Raw genomic sequence first — 6,215 nt, forward strand, 5'->3', positions numbered from 1 at the left:
TGCTGGCAAAAGATTTACTTCTTACAATCTGAAATAAACCAACAAAATATTTCTGTATAAATTAGTAAATTTCTTAATCCATTTTAATTTTTTTCTAATTATCTATAATAAAGAAACAATGCATTTATTATAGATAAAAAGCAAATGTTACCCTAGTTTCTGGAAATATAAAGGTAGACTCTGGAGTATGCTACAGGACAAGCAGATCTAAACATCTTTGTGTGTGTGTGTGTGTGTGTGTGTGTGTGTGTGTGTGTGTGTGTGTGTGTAAGGGAGAAAGAGAGTCACTATGTAGCCTAAGCTGGCCTGGAATTCACTCTGTAGTTCAAATTCCTCAGACTCACAAAAATTTGCTTTGCTCTGCCTCCCCAGTGCTGAGGTTAAATATACATATACACATACATATACACATACACATACACACACACACACACACACACACACACACATATATGTATATATGTATATATACACACACATATATATACACCTTTAAAACTATGATATGTATAGTGTGCACATGTTTGCACAGATTGAAAGAAGACAAGTAACTTCAAAGTCCTATTTCAAAAAGTTTCCCATTTAAAATATTGTATCTTAGGGGTTAGAGGTAGCTCAATTTTGAAGTCTATACTTAGCATGCATGAGATGAGATTCTGGGTTCCATTTCTTACACCACATTATATTTTAATAAAAAAGGTTTGGCATTCAAAGAAGTAAGTTGAATTCTGTGGGTAAGTGAAACAGTACAGGTATATATGGGAGGGCCATGGAAGTATGGTCTTGTTGGAGTAGGTGTGGCCTTGTTGAAGAAAGTCATTACTGAGGAGTGAGCTTTGAGCTCTCAGATGCTCAAGACACATCCACTGCAGCAATCTCTTCTAGCTGCCTGCAGAGCCAGCTCCTCTTTAGCATCATGTCTGTCTATATACTACCATGCTTCCATGATGATAATGGACTAAATTTCTGAACTTTAAACCAGTCCCAATTAAATGTTGTCCTTTATAAGAGTTGCCATGGTCATGGTGTCTCTTCACAGCAATAGAACATTGACTGAAACCAGTGGAGAACACTGGAGTTGTGGCAGGTGAGGTTGAAGATATCTGCTCTCAAGAGCTGCAGTCAAAACTAGCTGTTTCCTTGCACACTGAATGGAAATGCATACATTCCCATGAGCTCAAACCTATGAAGGACACAGATCTAGAAGAAAGAGGTGAGTCTGGCCTGGCCCCCAAGTGTCAACTTGTGTTTAATATCCTTTTTCTTTTTCTTCTTCTTTTTCTTCTTCTTTTTCTTTTTTTTTCTTTTTCTTTTTCTTTCTCTTCTTCTTTTTCTTTTTCTTCTCCTTCTTCTTCCTTTTCTCCTCCTACTTATCCTCCTCCACCTCCTTCTTTTTCTTTTTTCTTCTTTTTCTTCTTTTTTTATCTTTAATCTTGTTTTTACAATACAGCTATTACCCCCCACCCCATTCTGCCCTCCAACAGTTCCTCGTCCCATTCCTCTCCCCCATCTCCAAGAGGATGTCGCCACACCCTCACTCCACACCACACACCCTTCCAGGCCTCCCTGGGACTCCCTGGGACTCCAATCCAAGTCTCTAAAGGGTTAGGTGCATCTTCTCTCATTGAGGTCACACCAGGCAGCTCTCTACTATATATGTGTCAGGGGGCTCGAACCAGCTAGTGTATGCTGCATGGCTGGTGGCTCAATGTCTGAGAAATCTCAGGGGTCCAGGTTAGTTGAGACTGATGGTCTTCCTATGGGGTTACCCTCCTTGTCCTCGGCTTCTTCCAGCCTTTCCCTAATCCAACCACAGGGGTCCCTGACTACAGTGCAATGGTTGGGTGTAAGTATCTGCATCTGTCTCAGTCAGCTGCTTGTTGTGCCTCTCATAGGGCAGTAATGCTAGGCTCCTGTCTGTAAGTACATCATTGCATCAGTAATAGTGTCAGGCCTTAAAGCCTCCCCTTGAGATGGGTCCCAATTTGGCCCAGTCACTGGACCTCCTTTTTCTAAGTCTCTTATCCATTTTCATCCCTGCAGTTCTTTTAGACAGGAACAATTCTGGGTCAGAGTTGACTGTGGGATGGCAACCCCATCCCTCCACTTGATGCCCTTGTCTTTCTACTGGAGGTGAATTCTGCAAGTTCCCTCTCCCCAGTACTGGGCATCTAAGGTCCCTCCCTTTGAGTCCTGAGTGTCTCTCACCTCCGAGGTCTCTGGTACATTCTAGAGGAACTCTCCACCTCCCACCTCCCGCCTCCCGCCTCCCACCTCCCACCTCCCACCTCCCACCTCCCACCTCCCACCTCCCACATCCCGACTTTGTATATTTCCATTCATTCTGCTGGTCCTCGGGGCTTCACTCCTGGAACACCCCTCAATACCTGACCATGTTCCCTTTTTCCCCTGACCCTCCCTCTCCCCCTCCCCTCTCCCACCCAGTTCCCTCCCTCCCTCTGCTCTCTGCTTTCTTCTCCCTCCCAAGTGGGATTGAAGCATACTCACTTGGGCCCTTCGGCTTGTTAACCTTTTTGAGTTCTGTGGGGTTTGTCCATGGTATTCTGCATTTGAGGGGGGGCGTTAATATCCACTTATTAGTGAGTACATACTATGCATGTCCCTTTGGGTCTGAGATACCTCACTCAGAATGATATTTTCTTTCTTTCTTTCTTTCTTTTCTTTTCTTTCTTTTTTTTTTTTTTTTTTTGAGGAGGAGGAGGAATTGATTTAATCATATTGTAATTACAAAATAAACAAATGAAATACTTAAAAATATATTAAAATACCAAATTGTTATATTTGGCAAGTAGAAAACTACCTTTAAAAGTCAACTATTTCCCTGGGATGGACAAAGGAGAAAAATGCACTCTGGAGACCTGTCTTCTGACCTCATAGGCCAGGAGAAATAAGCAGTATGCATCTTTCTTCCCTTCCGGTGTCCGCATCAAGCTCCTGTCTTTAGTTGTGCCTTGGTTCCTTGGGTGCTGAACTCTAACTTGGAAGCCAGATAAGCCCTTCCTCCTCAAGTTGTTTGGGTCGTGTCATCTATTATAGCAACAGAAAGCAAATTAGAAAATGTACAATGGACAAAGTGAAAGTAAATAAAATAAGACATGATGCATTGAAATTCGTATTTATTAACAAGTCCAAAATTATTATTCTTATAAATATATAAAAAGCAAACAAAGTCACGCATAATGTTTAAATAAATGTGTACGTGTGTGCATGTGTGTATGTATATATGTGTATGTAATAAACATACAAAATTCACATGGTACCAGCTTACTCTATCCAGACCATTTTAAGGAAATAAATGATAAAAGATAAGCAAAATTCATTTTCTTTTTCCATTCAGGTTGTTTCCAGTTTCTCACTATTATGTATAAAGCAGCTATGAGCATAGTTGAGCAAGTACCTTTGTGGTATGGTGGATTATCTTTTGCCTATATGCACAGGAGTTATATAAAAACTGAAAAACCACCAAATTAATTTCCAAAGTGGTTGTTCCCACCAGAAAGGAGGAAATGTTCCCCTTGCTCCACACCCTTACCAGCATGTGCCATCTCTCAAGTTGTGTTTTTTATTTTTTAATTTTAGCTATTCTTATAAGATGGAACCTCAGAGTTTCTTTTTAATTAGGTATTTTCTTCATTTACAGTTCAAATGCTATCCCAAAAGTCCCCCAAACCCTCCCCCCATTCCCCTACCCACCCACTCCCACTTTTTGGGCCTGGCGTTCCCCTGTACTGGGGAATGTAAAGTTTGCAAGTCCAATGGGCCTCTCTTCCCAGTGGTGGCCGACTAGGCCATTTTCTGATTCCTATGCAGCTAGAGACACGAGCTCCGGGGGTACTGGTTAGTTCATAATGTTGTTCCACCTATAGGGTTGCAGACCCCTTTAGCTCCTTGGGTACTTTCTCTAGCTTCTCCATTGGGGTCCCTGTGTTCCATCCAATACTGTGAGCATCCACTTCTGTGTTTGCCAGGCACCGGCATAGCCTCACAAGAGACAGATATTTTCTAATTCCATCCATTTGCATGCAAAACTCAGGATGTCCTCGTTCTTAATAGCTGAGTAGTATTCCATTTTCTGTATCCATTCTTCTGTTGTAGGACATCTGGGTTGTTTCCAGATTCCAGCAATTTCTTAATATTCTTATCAATGATCTAAAAATGATAGCTGAGGGCTGGAAACATGGTTCAGAAGTTAAGAATACTTATTGTGGATGATACTAATGAATATGCCAAACTGAATGGAGAAAAGCCCACAAGGCCTCAATACTACATAAAGAACAGTAAGCAACTGAGAAAATCTGGGAGCCACAGGAGTGACCTATCCCAGGAAATAGCACATCAGTTGGTTTTCTAGTGCCAATACTCATCCCTGAAAACATACAGGTATCATTATATGGACTGAACAGGCTATGTTTAGGAATGTATGTATGTGTGTGTGTGTGTGTGTGTGTGTATAATATTATATATAATATATTATATATATGCAATAACAGTAAAAATAAAAAGGCTATACATTTTAAAGAGAGCAGAGAGGGATATATGGGAGTGTTTGGAAAGAGAAAAGGGCCAGGTGTGGTGGCGCACGCCTTTAATCCCAGCACTTGGGAGGCAGAGGCAGGCAGATTCTGAGTTCGAGGCCAGCCTGGTCTACAAAGTGAGCTCCAGGACAGCCAGAGCTATAAAGAGAAACCCTGTCTCGAAAAAAAAAAAAAAGAGAGAGAGAGAGAGAGAGAAAAGTGTGGGGAGCGGGTGTGGCGGCAGTCCCAAAGGCGCCAGGGACTGCAGCTAAGTCATATGACTTGCACCTGACTTCCTCATATAAGACACAAACATCTTGAGTGCTGCGCAGGTGTACCAGGATACAGGTGAATCCAATTTGGTGGAGATTTGCCCCTGCTGCCCTGATTAGCTGAAGCCTCGTGACTGGCGAGGGGGCGTGGCCTGCGGTGCGTGGATGAGAGAGAGTATAAAAGGAGTGAGAGGCCCAGGGTTCGGGGGAGATATAAACAAGAAGAATCAGGACTGAATAAACTGCTGTTAGAAGGACTGGTGGTTGCGTCGTTCTTGCTGGTCGAGAGCGCGCACGACAGAAAAGGAAGGAAGAAATATAATTAAGTAATAATCTCAATAAAACAAAAGAGGAAGAAAGATAATACTAAAAACAATGGAAAATGAAGTTAATATATTATTATATTTATTAGTTTATCCAGTATGTTTTAATCAAATATTAATATTAAATTGCCTTAAATGTGGCAAGTGAATGTTCCTTTATTCTGGTTCTTGTGTTTTACACGAGTATTTTCATAAAGACTTTCTATTTGGCTCAATAGCATTTACCAACACACTGTGTAATGTTTCTGTTCCAGAATAAAAATAAAGTGAAATTTTAAAAAGAACAACTGGGGGCTGAAGAGATGGCTCAGAGGTTAAGAGCACTGACTGCTCTTCCGAAGGTCCTGAGTACAAATCCCAGCAACCACATGGTGGTTCACAACCATCCGTATTACAATCTGACTCCCTCTTCTGGAGTGTCTGAAGACCCCTACAGTGTACTTACATATAATAAATACTTTTTTTTTAAAAAAGAACAACTGTTGCTCTTTCAGAGGACCTGGGTTTGGTTCCCAGCATCCACATAATTGTCTATAACTCCAGTTCCAGGAGATCTGATTCCCTTTTCTTATCTCCATGAGTACAAGGCATGAATGTAGTACATAAAACACATACATGCAAAACCCTTATACGTGTAAAAGAAAAACAAAGAAATATTTTTCAATTAAAATAAATAAAATAATGCTAATACAATGTTACATGTTGTTTGAATTAAAATGTTTGTATACCTAATACTTTTAGGACAAGAGATAGGTGTGGGGGCTGGTGAGATGGCTCAGTGGGTAAGAGCACCCGACTGCTCTTCCGAAGGTCCGGAGTTCAAATCCCAGCAACCACAAGGTGGCTCACAACCATCCGTAACGAGATCTGACGCCCTCTTCTGGAGTGTCTGAAGTCAGCTACAGTGTACTTACATATAATGAATAAATAAATCTTTAAAAAAAAAAAAAAAAAAAAAAGAGATAGGTGTGGAACACATGCAAAGGACCATGCATTCATGAGAATACCTGATGAAGCAGAATAAAGGTCTTTCTGCCATAATCTACCTTGCTAAAAAGCAGAAATAAATTAAGAGAAATGTTTTC

This window comes from Mus musculus, chromosome X (assembly GCF_000001635.26).
Source record: "Mus musculus strain C57BL/6J chromosome X, GRCm38.p6 C57BL/6J".
Lineage (NCBI taxonomy): Eukaryota > Metazoa > Chordata > Mammalia > Rodentia > Muridae > Mus > Mus musculus.